General features: G+C 40.6%; 1 long non-coding RNA gene and 5 other non-coding genes across 6 annotated transcripts; all 6 read left to right on the forward strand.

Moving 5' to 3' along the window:
- Window positions 1–328: 328 nt before the first annotated feature.
- LOC123494331 (uncharacterized) lies at window positions 329–1,470 on the forward strand. The gene is made up of 2 exons (XR_006665114.2): window positions 329–848; window positions 929–1,470. It is a non-coding gene; the product is annotated as an uncharacterized lncRNA (long non-coding RNA).
- Window positions 1,240–1,311, forward strand: TRNAH-GUG (transfer RNA histidin (anticodon GUG)). The gene has a single exon. It is a non-coding gene; the product is annotated as a tRNA-His (tRNA).
- Window positions 1,471–2,693: 1,223 nt separating the features above from the next.
- On the forward strand, window positions 2,694–2,765 carry TRNAH-GUG (transfer RNA histidin (anticodon GUG)). The gene has a single exon. It is a non-coding gene; the product is annotated as a tRNA-His (tRNA).
- Window positions 2,766–4,209: 1,444 nt separating this feature from the next.
- Window positions 4,210–4,281, forward strand: TRNAH-GUG (transfer RNA histidin (anticodon GUG)). Its single transcript has one exon. It is a non-coding gene; the product is annotated as a tRNA-His (tRNA).
- A 2,828-nt stretch (window positions 4,282–7,109) lies between these two features.
- On the forward strand, window positions 7,110–7,181 carry TRNAH-GUG (transfer RNA histidin (anticodon GUG)). Its single transcript has one exon. It is a non-coding gene; the product is annotated as a tRNA-His (tRNA).
- A 1,313-nt stretch (window positions 7,182–8,494) lies between these two features.
- On the forward strand, window positions 8,495–8,566 carry TRNAH-GUG (transfer RNA histidin (anticodon GUG)). Its single transcript has one exon. It is a non-coding gene; the product is annotated as a tRNA-His (tRNA).
- Window positions 8,567–16,681: the final 8,115 nt, after the last annotated feature.

Genomic DNA, 16,681 nt, shown 5'->3' on the forward strand with positions numbered 1-16,681 from the left:
ACGGATCTCGCTCGCTCGTAGGCTTCGTTTGTTTGGTGCAGCTGCCGCTAGTCCGCCCGAAATTTGACGTCTTGGGGCAGCTTCAGACTGAAGTCTCTCTGCGGTCTTTATACTTGGAGCATGTTCGGATGCTCTCCGCTCCTCAGCACTGGCCCCGGTTACAGTGCCGTTAGAGCATCTCTAGCAAGAGACCCCGTATGATATCTAGATTCGCAAAATAACCGTCAAAATATTTGTCCGCGCGAAAAAATCTGCCTGATCAGACCCTGCAAACGCGTCGGACCCGTAAAATTCTATGCGGGGGGCGGCAAAATTCGAACATAGGGGGTTTGGAACTCGGCGCTATATGAGCCGGCAATCTGTTTGCTGATTAGTGCGCCAATACATTGGTCGAATGCGCGTTCCCATAAATTCGTTGGGAAAGAGCAACACGACTATTTAAGCTGTGTTCGGCAATCATTCACTACGGAGCGGAGTGTGTGGAGCACCCTTTTTAGCCGCTCGCCAAAATACAGCTGCATGCGCTCCGCTCCACAGCGGAGTTGCAAAGAGGAGGGATTCCGAACAGCCTCTTATAGCACTCAACTCGACGCTTGTCTAGACTAGAACCCTTATGGCACTGCGGCCGCCACTCTCCGCCACAGCCTGAACCCAACGAAATTTACCCACCATTTTCCTTCCTTTTTCCACCCTTTTCTTTTCACCGCGTACAGATATCGCGCTCGCTCGTAGGCTTCGTTTGTTAGGTGCAGCTGCCGCTAGTCCACCCGAAATCTGACGTCTTGGGGCTTCAGACTGAAGTCTGTCTGCCGTCTCGCAGAGGAGACGGAGTAGGTTATATACTCGAGGTTTGTTTAATACGTATAATAGTAGTGGTTTGATTTAACCACTTGCATGTTTATGGACTAAAGTGTTCCTCCCTGCAAAGGTTATCACCGGTGCATTCTACTCTTTGCAAATATTTGGGGCTATGCGGCTTCATATAGATCTTGTCTGGTTACAGGAACTTCGTAGGCTGGTAATTACGTATTCGCAATTTCAAAGCAATTAGTTTATTCTGCATCCTCCGGTTGTATAGGGACATGTACGCTTAGTGTGGGGATCAGTGTGTTCGCGGTCGAAGTCACCGGTGACCAGGCAACCAACTCTTTCGTGGCCTCAAGACTGAGAAGAACACTTGAGGAAACCTGTGTAGGAGATAGGTATTACAGAAATCTTGTATAAAACTATACCACCAAAGTGGCTGTAGTTTAGTGGTGAGAATTCCACGTTGTGGCCGTGGAGACCTGGGCTCGAATCCCAGCAGCCACATCTTATTTTTCTTTTTCTTTTCCCTATATCACATAAACTGTAAGTTAGTCTACAGATAATTGTTGTGGGTTCCCTTTCAAAGTTGATGAAACTGATTGTTACAAACCTTTGGCACAAATCATTGCTTTTATCATCTAATGAGATTCATATAATCTGATATGACTGTGTGTGTTCCGTGCTTGTCATTTCACTTCCTGTGATCAAATTATGGTGTTGGCACCATTGCAAATGACTCTCTCTTTCGCATCAGTAATACTGGTTGAATGGTAGATGATACTACAGAATCCGGTACCCTTTATGATCAAATAAGAAAGACCATGTTTTTCTTTGTTCGTGCTTTGTTCATTGCACTATTGAGCCAGATAGACATCTCCATGTTGGCAAGCTTATGAAAAAAGGGGAAATACTCACTTAAGCCAGATTACATATTTTACAGATGAGATTCATACAATCTGATATGACTGTGTGTGTTCTGTGTTGTTCTGTGCTTGTCATTTCACTTCCTGTGATCAAATTATGGTGTTGGCACCGTTTCAAATGACTCTCCATTTCGCATCAGTAATATTGGTTGAATGGTAGCTGATACTACAGAATCCGGTACCCTTTATGATCAAATAAGAAAGACCATGTTTTTTCTTTGTTCATTGCACTATTGAGCCAGATAGACATCTCCATGTTGGCAAGCTTATGAAGAAGGGGAAATACTCACTTAAGCTACATTACATATTTTGTTCTGATTTTTTTTCACCCATGCTATTCAGTTGATTCATGCTCTAACTTGATATCGCGCGGTCATCTGCGATGTATGATCTGATTATGCCATGAACAATTTCAATAGCATGTCTTCTGATGTCATTGGTACAATTCTCGCAAGTGCGCCGATGGGTAATTCAAGCATGAACTTTTTGTTCGTCAGCCAAGTCTGGTGTGTGACTGATGAATCTTAAAATTCAGCTTGTGTTCGCTTGATGAAGCAATACATGTCATCACGATGAGTTTCTATGTGATCTGATGGTATTTTGAACTGTTATTGTGTTGAGCCGGTTAGTTTTAATAAATTATTGATAATTGTTGCCATGTTGAGAAGTGTTGCTAGTGGGAGGAGCAACCGAACAAACTTTAAGTGGGGAGGGATCAGACCCCCTAGTCGAATGCTTCCATGTGGGGTAGGATGGAGACAAGGGGTTTACCCAAATCCTGGAGGGATTAGACCCACCAGGCAGTGTCAGAGCTTAGTGGGGGCCAACCCGGTCCGCCGCTCCCAGCCCAGAAGATTTTTTCCGGATAAACCCACCTTTCATAGCCCGACGATCGAGTAGGAAACCTGTGTGGGGGACATTGTACCATATTGCAAACGTTTTGTGTAAATTTGTGCCAATATAGTGGTTGTAGTTTAGTGGTGAGAATTCCACGTTGTGGCCGTGGAGACCTGGGCTCGAATCCCAGCAGCCACAATTTATTTATTTTTAAATTGCAAGTGAGTCTGATGTTAATTGTTCTTGATTGTTGCAAACCTTTGGCACAAATCATTTTTTCTATCATTTAATGAGATTCATATAATAGGATACGAATTTGTGTGTGTATGGGCACATTTGCATTTCTTGTTTATGGGGTCTCCTTGTGCTGTTCGTTGTTTCACTACGTGTGATAATCAACTAATGATGTGGGCGCCATTGTAAATGACTCTCCCTTCTACATCGGTAGTACAAGTTGAATGGTAGTTGATACTACAGTTTCCAACTGGAAATCCAATTCGGCTCTTGGGAGCATATGCTCCTGCCCACCAAAAATATTTTTTGCAAATGCCAAAAAAAATTGAAAAAAATAGTTGTGTTCATTGTCACACCAAAATGCTATCTGTATATTTTTAGGAGGAAAGCTTAAGTATTTTGATCTGTGCAAAAAAGGGAAAACAACAAGTCGAATGAAAAAGTTACCTCCAAATGTTACATTTATTTTGTCTTTTTCCACCGACGAAGCACCGTCATCCCGTTTTGCATGAAAATTGGCAACCACACTTGTTACACTACAAGAATATTTATAAAAAATTCAGAGTTTTTAAGTTTTATTTACTATTTATTTTGAATTTACTGTTCATTAGGGATCATATGCACCCACAGCCAAACGCCCCCCCATTTCCAGCCCACTTTATGATCAAATAATAAAGACCATGTTTTTCTTTGTTCATAGCACTATTGAGACACATAGATATCTCCATGTTAACAAGCTTGTGAGAAAAGGGAAATACTCACTTAAGCTAGCTTACATATTTTGTTCATTTTTCTTCTTCCATGCATGCTCTTCAGTTGATTCGTGCTCTAACTTGACTTCGCTCGATCATTTGCAACGTAAGATCTGATGATGCCACGACCAATTGCAATAGCATGTCTTCTGATGTCGTCGGGACAATTCCCGCAAGTGCGCTGACGAGTTGTTCAAGCATGATATTTTTTTTCATCAACCAAGTATGGTGTGTAATTGATAAATCTTAAAATTCAGCTTGTGTTCGCTTGATGAAACAATACATATTATCGTGATGAGTTGCTATGTGATCTGATGCTATTTTAACCGATGTTGTATTGAGTCGGTTAGTTGTAATAAACTAATGACAATTTTTGACATGTTGAGAAGTGTTGCTGGAGCAACCGAACAAACTTTAAGTGGGGATGAATCAGCCTCCTTGTTGAATGCTTCCATGTGGGGTAGGATGAAGGCAAGCAGGGTTTTGATCCACTAGCTAGTGGCAGATATTTGTGAGGGCCAACCTGGGCCACCGCCCCCAACTCAGAAGATTTTCCCTGATAGACCCCCCTTTGTAGCCTGAAGACCGAGTAGGTCACCTGTCTGGGATACATTGTGCTATATTACAAATGTTTTGTGTAAAATTTTATCAATAAAGTGGCTGTAGTTTAGTGGTAAGAATTCCACGTTGTGGCCGTGGAGACTTGGGCTCGAATCCCAGCAGCCACATTTTCAATTTTCTTTTTTCCTGTATTATCCATACCCGCTAGCGGGTACAATTTTTTTATACCCGTCACGCGATAGTGTAAATGGGTACCCGTGGGTAAAAATACCCATGTTTAAATAACATAAATTTGAGCATCACATAATTATAAACAACAACATACAATCATATTTTATAAACAACAATACATAATAACATCAATACATACTTATAAACAACAACACATTCTATAAACATAAACACTTTCTTGTAAACAATGATGCATCAAAACGTCAACACATAGGCATAAAAAGTAGAACAAAGTCATAAAATTTAAGTTGACAAACTCACGACAAAGTGTAGAGATAATTTGTCCATATTTGTTAGATTTTATAAGGGTACATGGGCACGAGGGTATGGGTTATGTAACGTTTGTCCCATACCCTTACCCTAATAGGGTTTTTACGCACAGGGTACGTGCGTAATGGGTACCCATTGCCATCCCTACATGCGATTCATATAATCTGATATAAATTTGTGTGTATCGACACAGGTGCACTTATTGTATATGGGGTCTCCTTTTATTGTTCAGAACTTGTAGTTTCAATTTTGGTGATTATCAAATCATGGTGTTGGTGCCGTTGCAAATGACTCTCACTTTCACATGAGTAATATATGTTGAATGGTAGCTGATACTACAGATTCCAACACACTTTATAATCAAATAAGAAATACCATGTTTTTTTCTTTGTTCATGGCACTATTGAGCTAGATAGATATCTCCATGTTGACAAGCTTGTGAGAAAAAGGGAAATACTCACTTAAGCAGGCGCGCCGATGGGTAATTCAAGCATGAACTTTTTGTTCGTCAGCCAAGTCTGGTGTGTGACTGATGAATCTTAAAATTCAGCTTGTGTTCGCTTGATGAAGCAATACATGTCATCACGATGAGTTGCTATGCGATCTGATGGTATTATGAACTGTTGTTGTGTTGAGCCGGTTAGTTTTAATAAATTATTGATAATTGTTGCCATGTTGAGAAGTGTTGCTAGTGGGAGGAGCAACCGAACAAACTTTAAGTGGGGAGGGATCAGACCCCCTAGTCGAATGCTTCCATGTGGGGTAGGATGGAGACAAGGGGTCTTCCCAAACCCTGCAGGGATTAGACCCACCAGGCAGTGTCAGAGCTTAGTGGGGGCCAACCCGGTCTGCCGCCCCCAGCCCAGAAGATTTTTTCCGGATAAACCCACCTTTCATAGCCCGGCGATCGAGTAGGAAACCTGTGTGGGGGACATTGTACCATATTGTAAACGTTTTGTGTAAATTTGTGTCAATATAGTGGTTGTAGTTTAGTGGTGAGAATTCCACGTTGTGGCCATGGAGACCTGGGCTCGAATCCCAGCAGTCACAATTAATTTATTTTTAAATTGCAAGTGAGTGTGATGTTATTTGTTCTTGATTGTTGCACACCTTTGGCACAAATCATTGTTTTTATCATTTAATGAGATTCATATAATAGGATACGAATTTGTGTGTGTATGGGCACATTTGCATTTCTTGTTTATGGGGTCTCCTTGTGCTGTTCGTTGTTTCACTTCGTGTGATAATCAACTAATGATGTTGGCGCCATTGTAAATGACTCTCCCTTCTACATCGGTAGTACAAGTTGAATGGTAGTTGATACTACAGTTTCCAACTAGAAATCCAATTCGGCTCTTGGGAGCATATGCTCCTGCCCACCAATTTTTTTCCAAATGCCAAAAAAAATTGAAAAAAATAGTTGTGTTCATTGTCACACCAAAATGTTATCTGTAAATTTTTAGGAGAAAAGCTTAAGTATTTTGATTTGTGCAAAAAAGGGAAAACAACAAGTCGAACGAAAAATGTTACGTCCAAATGTTACATTTGTTTTGTCTTTTTTCACAGACGAAGCACCGTCATCCTGTTTTGCATGAAAATTGGCAACCACACTTGTTACACTACAAGAATATCTATAAAAAATTCAGATTTTTTAAGTTTTATTTAATATTTATTTTGAATTTACTGTTCGTTAGGGATCATATGCACCCACAGCCAAACGCCCCCCCCATTTCCAGCCCACTTTATGATCAAATAATAAAGACCTTGTTTTTCTTTGTTCATGGCACTATTGAGACACATAGATATCTCCATATTAACAAGCTTGTGAGAAAAAGGGAAATACTGACTTAAGCTAGTTTACATATTTTGTTCATTTTTCTTCTTCCATGCATGCTCTTTAGTTGATTCGTGCTCTAACTTGACTTCGCTCGATCATCTGCAACGTAAGATCTGATGATGCCACGAGCAATTGCAATAGCATGTCTTCTGATGTCGTCGGGACAATTCCCGTAAGTACGCTGACGAGTTGTTCAAGCATGATCTTTTTTTTCATCAACCAAGTATGGTGTGTGATTGATAAATCTGAAAATTCAGCTTGTGTTCGCTTGATGAAACAATACATATTATCGTGATGAGTTGCTATGTGATCTGATGCTATTTTTAACCGATGTTGTGTTGAGTCGGTTAGTTGTAATAAACTAATGATAATTTTTGACATGTTGAGAAGTGTTGCTGGAGCAACCGAACAGACTTTAAGTGGGGATGAATCAGCCCCCTAGTCGAATGCTTCCCTGTGGGGTAGGATGAAGGCAAGCAGGGTTTTGATCCACTAGGCAGTGGCGGATATTAGTGAGGGCCAACCTAGGCCACTGCCCCAAACCCAGAAGATTTTCCCTGATAGACCCCCCTTTGTAGCCTGAAGACCGAGTAGGTCACCTGTGTGGGATACATTGTACTATATTACAAACGTTTTGTGTAAAATTTTATCAATAAAGTGGCTGTAGTTTAGTGGTGAGAATTCCACGTTGTGGCCGTGGAGACCTGGGCTCGAATCCCAGCAGCAACATTTTCAATTTTCTTTTTTCCTGTATTACCCATACCTGCTAGAGGGTATAAATTTTTTCATACCCGTCACGCGATAGTGTAAATGGGTACCCGTGGGTAAAAATACCCATGCTTAAATAGCATAAATTTGAGCATCACATAATTATAAACAACAACATACAATCATATTTTATAAACAACAATACATAATAACATCAATACATACTTATAAACAACAACACATTCTATAAAAATGAACACTTTCTTGTAAACAATGATGCATCAAAACATCAACACAATCATAAAAAGTAGCACAAAGTCATAAAATTTAAGTTGACAAACTCACGACAAAGTGTAGAGATAATTTGTCCATATTTGTTAGATTTTATAAGGGTACATGGGCACGCGGGTATGGGTTATGTAACGTTTTTTCCCATACCCTTACCCTAATAGGGTTTTTACCCACAGGGTACGTGCGTAATGGGTACCCATTGCCATCCCTACATGCGATTCATATAATCTGATATAAATTTGTGTGTATCGACACATGTGCACTTATTGTATATGGGGTCTCCTTTTATTGTTCAGAACTTGTAGTTTCAATTCTGGTGATTATCAAATCATGGTGTTGGTGCCGTTGCAAATGACTCCCACTTTCACATGAGTAATATATGTTGAATGGTAGCTGATACTACAGATTCCAGCACACTTTATAATCAAATAAGAAAGACCATGTTTTTTTCTTTGTTCATGGCACTATTGAGCTAGATAGATATCTCCATGTTGACAAGCTTGTGAGAAAAAAGGGAAATACTCACTTAAGCAGGTGCGCCGATGGGTAATTCAAGCATGAACTTTTTGTTCGTCAGCCAAGTCTGGTATGTGAATGATGAATCTTAAAATTCAGCTTGTGTTCGCTTGATGAAGCAATACATGTCATCACGATGAGTTGCTATGTGATCTGATGGTATTTTGAACTGTTGTTGTGTTGAGCCGGTTAGTTTTAATAAATTATTGATAATTGTTGCCATGTTGAGAAGTGTTGCTAGTGGGAGGAGCAACCGAACAAACTTTAAGTGGGGAGGGATCAGACCCCCTAGTCGAATGCTTCCATGTGGGGTAGGATGGAGACAAGGGGTTTACCCAAACCCTGCAGGGATTAGACCCACCAGGCAGTGTCAGAGCTTAGTGGGGGCCAACCCGGTCCGCCGCCCCCAACCCAGAAGATTTTTTCCGGATAAACCCACCTTTCATAGCCCGGCGATCGAGTAGGAAACCTGTGTGGGGGACATTGTACCATATTGCAAACGTTTTGTGTAAATTTGTGTCAATATAGTGGTTGTAGTTTAGTGGTGAGAATTCCACGTTGTGGCCGTGGAGACCTGGGCTCGAATCCCAGCAGCCACAATTTATTTATTTTTAAATTGCAAGTGAGTGTGATGTTAATTGTTCTTGATTGTTGCAAACTTTTGACACAAATCATTGTTTTTATCATTTAATGAGATTCATATAATAGGATACGAATTTGTGTGTGTATGGGCACATTTGCATTTCTTGTTTATGGGGTCTCCTTGTGCTGTTCGTTGTTTCACTTCGTGTGATAATCAACTAATGATGTTGGCGCCATTGTAAATGACTCTCCCTTCTACATCGGTAGTACACGTTGAATGGTAGTTGATACTATAGTTTCCAACTAGAAATCCAATTCGGCTCTTGGGAGCATATGCTCCTGCCCACCAAAAATATTTTTTGCAAATGCCAAAAAAGTTGAAAAAAATAGTTGTGTTCATTGTCACACCAAAATGCTATCTGTAAATTTTTAGGAGGAAAGCTTAATTATTTTGATATGTGCAAAAAAGGGAAAACAACAAGTCGAACGAAAAATGTTACCTCCAAATGTTACATTTATTTTGTCTTTTTTCACCGACGAAGCACCATCATCCCGTTTTGCATGAAAATTGGCAACCACACTTGTTACACTACAAGAATATCTATAAAAAATTCAGATTTTTTAAGTTTTATTTACTATTTATTTTGAATTTACTGTTCATTAGAGATCATATGCACCCACAGCCAAACGCCCCCCCATTTCCAGCCAACTTTATGATCAAATAATAAAGACCATGTTTTTCTTTGTTCATGGCACTATTGAGACACATAGATATCTCCATGTTAACAAGCTTGTGAGAAAAAGGGAAATACTCACTTAAGCTAGCTTACATATTCTGTTCATTTTTCTTCTTCCATGCATGCTCTTTAGTTGATTCGTGCTCTAACTTGACTTCGCTCGATCATCTGCAACGTAAGATATGATGATGCCATGAGCAATTGCAATAGCATGTCTTCTCATGTCGTCGGGACAATTCCCGCAAGTGCGCTGGCGAGTAGTTCAAGCATGATCTTTTTTTCATCAACCAAGTATGGTGTGTGATTGATAAATCTTAAAATTCAGCTTGTGTTCGCTTGATGAAACAATACATATTATCGTGATGAGTTGCTATGTGATCTGATGCTATTTTTAACCGATGTTGTGTTGAGTCGGTTAGTTGTAATAAACTATTGATAATTTTTGACATGTTGAGAAGTGTTGCTGGAGCAACCGAACAGACTTTAAGTGGGGATGAATCAGCCCCCTAGTCGAATGCTTCCATGTGGGGTAGGATGAAGGCAAGCTGGGTTTTGATCCTTTAGGCAGTGGCGGAGATTAGTGAGGGCCAACCTGTGCCACTGCCCCCAACCCAGAAGATTTCCCTGATAGACCCCCCTTTGTATCCTGAAGACCGCGTAGGTCACCTGTGTGGGATACATTGTACTATATTACAAACGTTTTGTGTAAAATTTTATCAATAAAGTGGCTGTAGTTTAGTGGTGAGAATTCCGCGTTGTGGCCGTGGAGACCTGGGCTTGAATCCCAGCATCCACATTTTCAATTTTTTTCCTGTATTACCCATACCCGCTAGCGGGTACAATTTTTTTCATACCCGTCACGCGATAGTGTAAATGGGTACCCGTGGGTAAAAATACCCATGTTTAAATAACATAAATTTGAGCATCACATAATTATAAACAACAACATACAATCATATTTTATAAACAACAATACATAATAACATCAATACATACTTATAAACAACAACACATTCTATAAAAATGAACACTTTCTTGTAAACAATGATACATCAAAACATCAACACATAGTCATAAATAGTAGCACAAAGTCATAAAATTTAAGTTGACAAACTCACGACAAAGTGTAGAGATAATTTGTCCAGATTTGTTAGATTTTATAAGGGTACATGGGCACGCGGGTATGGGTTATGTAACGTTTTGTCCCATACCCTTACCCTAATAGGGTTTTTACCCACAGGGTACATGCGTAATGGGTACCCATTGCCATCCCTACATGCGATTCATATAATCTGATATAAATTTGTGTGTATCGACACATGTGCACTTATTGTATATGGGGTCTCCTTTTATTGTTCAGAACTTGTAGTTTCAATTCTGGTGATTATCAAATCATTGTGTTGGTGCCGTTGCAAATGACTCTCACTTTCACATGAGTAATATATGTTGAATGGTAGCTGATACTACAGATTCCAGCACACTTTATAATCAAACAAGAAAGACCATGCATGTTTTTTTCTTTGTTCATGGCACTATTGAGCTAGATAGATATCTCCATGTTGACAAGCTTGTGAGAAAAAGGGAAATACTCACTTAAGCAGGTGCGCCGATGGGTAATTCAAGCATGAACTTTTTGTTCGTCGGCCAAGTCTGGTGTGTGACTGTTGAATCTTAATATTCAGCTTGTGTTCGCTTGATGAAGCAATACATGTCATCACGATGAGTTGCTATGTGATCTAATGGTATTTTGAACTGTTGTTGTGTTGAGCCGGTTAGTTTTAATAAATTATGGATAATTGTTGCCATGTTGAGAAGTGTTGCTAGTGGGAGGAGCAACCGAACAAACTTTAAGTGGGGAGGGATCAGACCCCCTAGTCGAATGCTTCCATGTGGGGTAGGATGGAGACAAGGGGTTTACCCAAATCCTGCAGGGGTTAGACCCACCAGGCAGTGTCAGAGCTTAGTGAGGGCCAACTCGGTCCGCCGCCCCCAGCCCAGATTTTTTTTGGGATAAACCCACGTTTCATAGCCCGGCGATTGAGTAGGCAACCTGTGTGGGGGACATTCTAACATATTACAAATGTTTTGTGTAAATTTGTGTCAATATAGTGGCTGTAGTTTAGCGGTGAGAATTCCACGTTGTGGCCGTGGACATCTGGGCTCGAATCCTAGCAGCCACAATTTTTTTTAAAATTGCAAGTGAGTCTGAAGTTAATTGTTCTTGATTGTTACAAACCTTTGGCACAAATCATTGTTTTTATCATTTAATGAGATTCATATAGTAGGAGATGAATTTGTGTGTGTATGGGCACATTTGCATTTCTTGTTTATGGGGTCTCCTTGTGCTGTTCGTTGTTTCACTTCGTGTGATAATCAACTAATGATGTTGGCGCCATTGTAAATGACTCTCCCTTCTACATCGGTAGTACAAGTTGAATGGTAGTTGATACTACAGTTTCCAACTGGAAATCCAATTCGGCTCTTGGGAGCATATGCTCCTGCCCACCAAAAATATTTTTTGCAAATGCCAAAAAATATTGAAAAAATAGTTGTGTTCATTGTCACACCTAAATGCTATCTGTAAATTTTTAGGAGGAAATCTCAAGTATTTTGATATTTGCAAAAAAGGGAAAACAACAAGTCAAACGAAAAATGTTACCTCCAAATGTTACATTTATTTATTCTTTTTTCACTGACGAAGCACCGTCATCCCGTTTTGCATGAAAATTGGCAACCACACTTGTTACACTAACAAGAATATCTATTAAAAAAATCAGAATTTTTAAGTTTTATTTACTATTTATTTTGAATTTACCGTTCATTAGGGATCATATGCACCGACAGCCAAGCGTCCCCCCATTTTCAGCCCACTTTATGATCAAATAATAAGGACCATGTTTTTCTTTGTTCATGGCACTATTGAGACACATAGATATCTCCATGTTAACAAGCTTGTGAGAAAAAGGGAAATACTCACTTAAGCTAGCTTACTTATTTTGTTCATTTTTCTTCTACCATACATGCTCTTCAGTTGATTCGTGCTCTAACTTGACTTCGCTCGATCATCTGCAATGTAAGACCTGATGATTGCACGAGCAATTGCAATAGCATGTCTTCTGATGTCGTCGGGACAATTCTCGCAAGTGCGCCGACGAGTAGTTCAGGCATGATCTTTTTTTTTCATCAACCAAGTATGGTGTGTGATTGATAAATCTTAAAATTCAGCTTGTGTTCGCTTGATGAAACAATACATATTATCGTGATGAGTTGCTATGTGATCTGATGCTATTTTTAACCGATGTTGTGTTGAGTCGGTTAGTTGTAATAAACTATTGATAATTTTTGACATGTTGAGAAGTGTTGCTGGAGCAACCGAACAAACTTTAAGTGGGGATGAATCAACCCCCTAGTCGAATGCTTCCATGTGGGGTAGGATGAAGGCAAGCAGGGTTTTGATCCACTAGGCAGTGGCGGAGATTAGTGAGGGCCAACCTGGGCCACTACCCCCAACCCAGAAGATTTTCCCTGCTAGACCCCCCTTTGTAGCCTTAAGAACGAGTAGGTCACCTGTGTGGGATACATTGTACTATATTGCAAATATTTTGTGTAGAATTTTGTCAATAAAGTGGTTGTAGTTTAGTGGTGAGAATTCCACGTTGTGGCCTGGGAGACGTGGGTATGAATCCCAGCAGCCACATTTTCAATTTTATTTTTTCCTGTATTACCCATACCCGCTAGCGGGTACAATTTTTTTCATACCCGTCACCCGATGGTGTAAATGGGTACCCGTGGGTGAAAATACCCATGTTTAAATAACATAAATTTGAGCATCACATAATTATAAACAACAACATACAATCATATTTTATAAACAACAATACATAGTAACATCAATACATACTTATAAACAACAACACATTCTATAAAAATGAACACTTTCTTGTAAACAATGATACATCAAAACATCAACACATAGTCATAAATATTAGCACAAAGTCATAAAATTTAAGTTGACAAACTCATGACAAAGTGTAGAGATAATTTGTCCATATTTGTTAGATTTTATAAGGGTACATGGGCACGCGGGTATGGGTTATGTAACGTTTTGTCTCATACCCTTACCCTAATAGGGTTTTACCCACAGGGTACGTGCATAATGGGTACCCATTGCCATCCCTACATGCGATTCATATAATCTGATATAAATTTGTGTGTATCGACACGTGTGCACGTATTGTATATGGGGTCTTCTTTTATTGTTCAGAACTTGTAGTTTCAATTCCGGTGATTATCAAATCATGGTGTTGGTGCCGTTGCAAATGACTCTCACTTTCACATGAGTAATATATGTTGAATGGTAGCTGATATTACAGATTCCAGTACACTTTATAATCAAATAAGAAAGACCATGTTTTTTCTTTGTCCATGGCACTATTGAGCTAGATAGATATCTCCATGTTGACAAGCTTGTGAGAAAAAGGGAAATACTCACTTAAGCTAGCATGGATATTGTGTTGTGATTTTTATTTTCATACATGCTCTTTGGTTGATTCATGCTCTAACTTGGCATCGCTCGGTCATTTGCGATGTAAGATCTGATGATGGCATGAGCATTTGCAATAGCATGTCTTTTGCTATCGTTGGGACAGTTCTTGCAAGTGTGCCGATGAGTAATTCAGGATGACTTTTTTGTTCATCAACCAAGTCTGGTGTGTAATATATGAATCTTAAAATTCAGCTTGTGTTCACTTGATTAAACGATACATATCATCATGGTGAGTTACTATGGGATGTGCTGGCATTTTTAACCGTTGTTGTGTTGAGCCGGTTTGTTTGAATAAATTGTTGTTTCGCAAAAAAAAAGCTTGAATAAATTGTTGCCATGTTGAGAAGTGTTGTTGGTGGGAGGAGCAACCGAACAGAGTTTAACTGGGGAGGGATCAACCCCCTAGTCTAATGATTCTATGTGGGGTAGGGTGGAGACAAGGGGTTTACCCAAACCCTGCAGGGATTAGATCCACTAGGCAGTGGCGGAGCTTAGTGGGGGAGAACCTGGGCCGCCGCCCCCATCCCAGATGATTTTCTACGATAACCCCCCCTTCCGTTGCCTCAAGACCGAGTAGGAAACCTATGTGGGAGACATTGTACAATATTATAAACATTTTGTGTAAAATTTTATCAATCAAAGCTGCTGTAGTTGATTGTTGCAAACCTTTGGTACAAATCATTGTTTTTATCATTTAACGAGATTCATATAATCTGATATTAATTTGTGGGTGTATCAGCATATTTGTGTTTATTGTATATAGGGTCTCCTTGTGCTATTCAAAACTTGCCGTGTCGCTTCCCGTGATGACCAAATTAGGTTGTTGGCACCGTTGCAGACGACTCTCCCTTCCGCATTAGTAATATAGGTTGAACGGTAGCTATACTACATATTCTAGTACACTTTATGATCAAATAAGAAAGACCATGATTTTCTGTGTTCATGGCACTATTATGCCAGATAGATATCTCTATGTTGATAAGCTTGTGAGAAAAAGGGAAATACTCACTTAAGCTAGCTTGCATATTTTGTTCTGATTCTTTTCATATAAGATCTTCAGTTGATTCATGCTTTAACTTGACATCGCTTGTTCATCTGCGACGTAAGATTTGATGATGCCATGAAAAATTGCAATAGCATGTCTTGTGCTATCGTTGAGATAGTTCTCGCAAGTGCACCGATCAGTAATTGAAGCACTGCCTTTTTTGTTCAGCAACCAAGTCTGGTGTGTGATTGATGAATCTTTTAATCCAGTTTTGTGTTCGCTTAATGAAACAATACATATCATTTTTAACTACTATTGTGTTGAGCCAGTTAGTTTTAATAAATTACTGTTAATGGTTGACATGTTGAGAAGTGCTGCTAGTGGGAGGAGCAACCGAATAGAGTTTAAGTGGGGAGGGATCAACCCCCCTAGTCGAATGATTACATGTGGGGTGGGGAGGAGACAAGGGGTTTACCCAAACCTTACAGGGATTAGATCCACTAGGCAGTGGCGGAGCTTAGTGAGAGTCAACCTTAGCCGCTGCCCCGCCATCCCAGAAGATTTCTCTGATAATCACTTAGCAGTTGGCCTTGTCTCAAAAAAAAAACTTTGCAGTTGGCCCATATAAGCAGTGAAATTGGCCCAAACATTGTACTCCCAGCCCCCAACCCATTGGGTCTCCAATATTTTGGCCCAAGCTCCGCAATTGCCATTAGGGGATCTGATCCCTGCAACTAAACATAGCCTTAAACACTTGTGTTCTATATATAGAAAAAATGCACTATTGCTCTCACGTAGAAGACATGTCATCTAATGCCATGTCTATTTAGTGTAAGTGCCCAACTGTTTGAATCTAGGAACAACAAAAGTGAAGAACTTTCATGATAACGTCGAGGCTGTAAAGGTAAAGCTGAGCAAGGAAGATGTGATAGAAATCTCAGTTGTTGTCCCTGCTGGCGAGGTGGCTGGTTTGAGGGTCATGGGAATCCTGGAGCCTTATTCTTGGAGGATTGCGAACACTCCACCTAAAAAGTAGCCATTTTACATCATCACTTGCAAATCCAAGAGCATCTCACCTGGCGGCGCTAGCAGACAAAGCTTGTGATGTCAATAGCTCGAAACTGTACATTTATGTAGACATATACACCTAAACCATAGCTTACGGTTAGCTTGCTAAGCACATCTTTGTGATGTCGTTTGACATCACAAAATACAAGTAGCTTCGCTCACCGTGTTATGCGGTATTTATTTCAACCTTTCTGGTCACATACATTCAAGGGGGAAATGTGAAAGAAACAAGCTCGTCCATACTCAAGAATAGGGAAACAATGCCATTGGTTTTATGTGGGATGCATCAATTGCTACACATGATAAAAAAGAGTCAAATTCAAGTTAAACTCTTTCCTGTGGCAGATTTTCTTCCGGTGTCATCACTCATTGAAAAATGGCGCTCCTGCTGTAATATTTCCACACATCATTGAATGAGAGAGCTGGATATGGCCTGAGACCTCTCTCCCCCGGGCGGCGGCGCCGCCCCGCCCCCGGGGAGTCCCCGTCCACACCGCCCTTAGCCCTCCCCCTCTATCGCCTCCCACTACCGCCGCCGTCGCTGAGGATGCCGCGGGGCGAAGCCCCTGTGGCGAGGCGGCGGCGGCGCAGTCCTCGGCCGGCGGTAACGCGTGGGGGCAGCGGCATCCATCTCCCTCCTACTCCAATGGCAGTGCGCAACGGGTTGGCGGTGGCCAGGAGATCTCCGGCGGCCGTTGGCGGATGCAATTTTGGCTGCGATGAGATCTGATCTGGCCCTGAGGGGTTTAGATTGAGATCCACTGCAGCTGCGCCTCGTCTCGACAACGGCAAGAGG

Source organism: Aegilops tauschii, chromosome 6, assembly GCF_002575655.3.
Source record: "Aegilops tauschii subsp. strangulata cultivar AL8/78 chromosome 6, Aet v6.0, whole genome shotgun sequence".
Taxonomy (NCBI): domain Eukaryota; kingdom Viridiplantae; phylum Streptophyta; class Magnoliopsida; order Poales; family Poaceae; genus Aegilops; species Aegilops tauschii.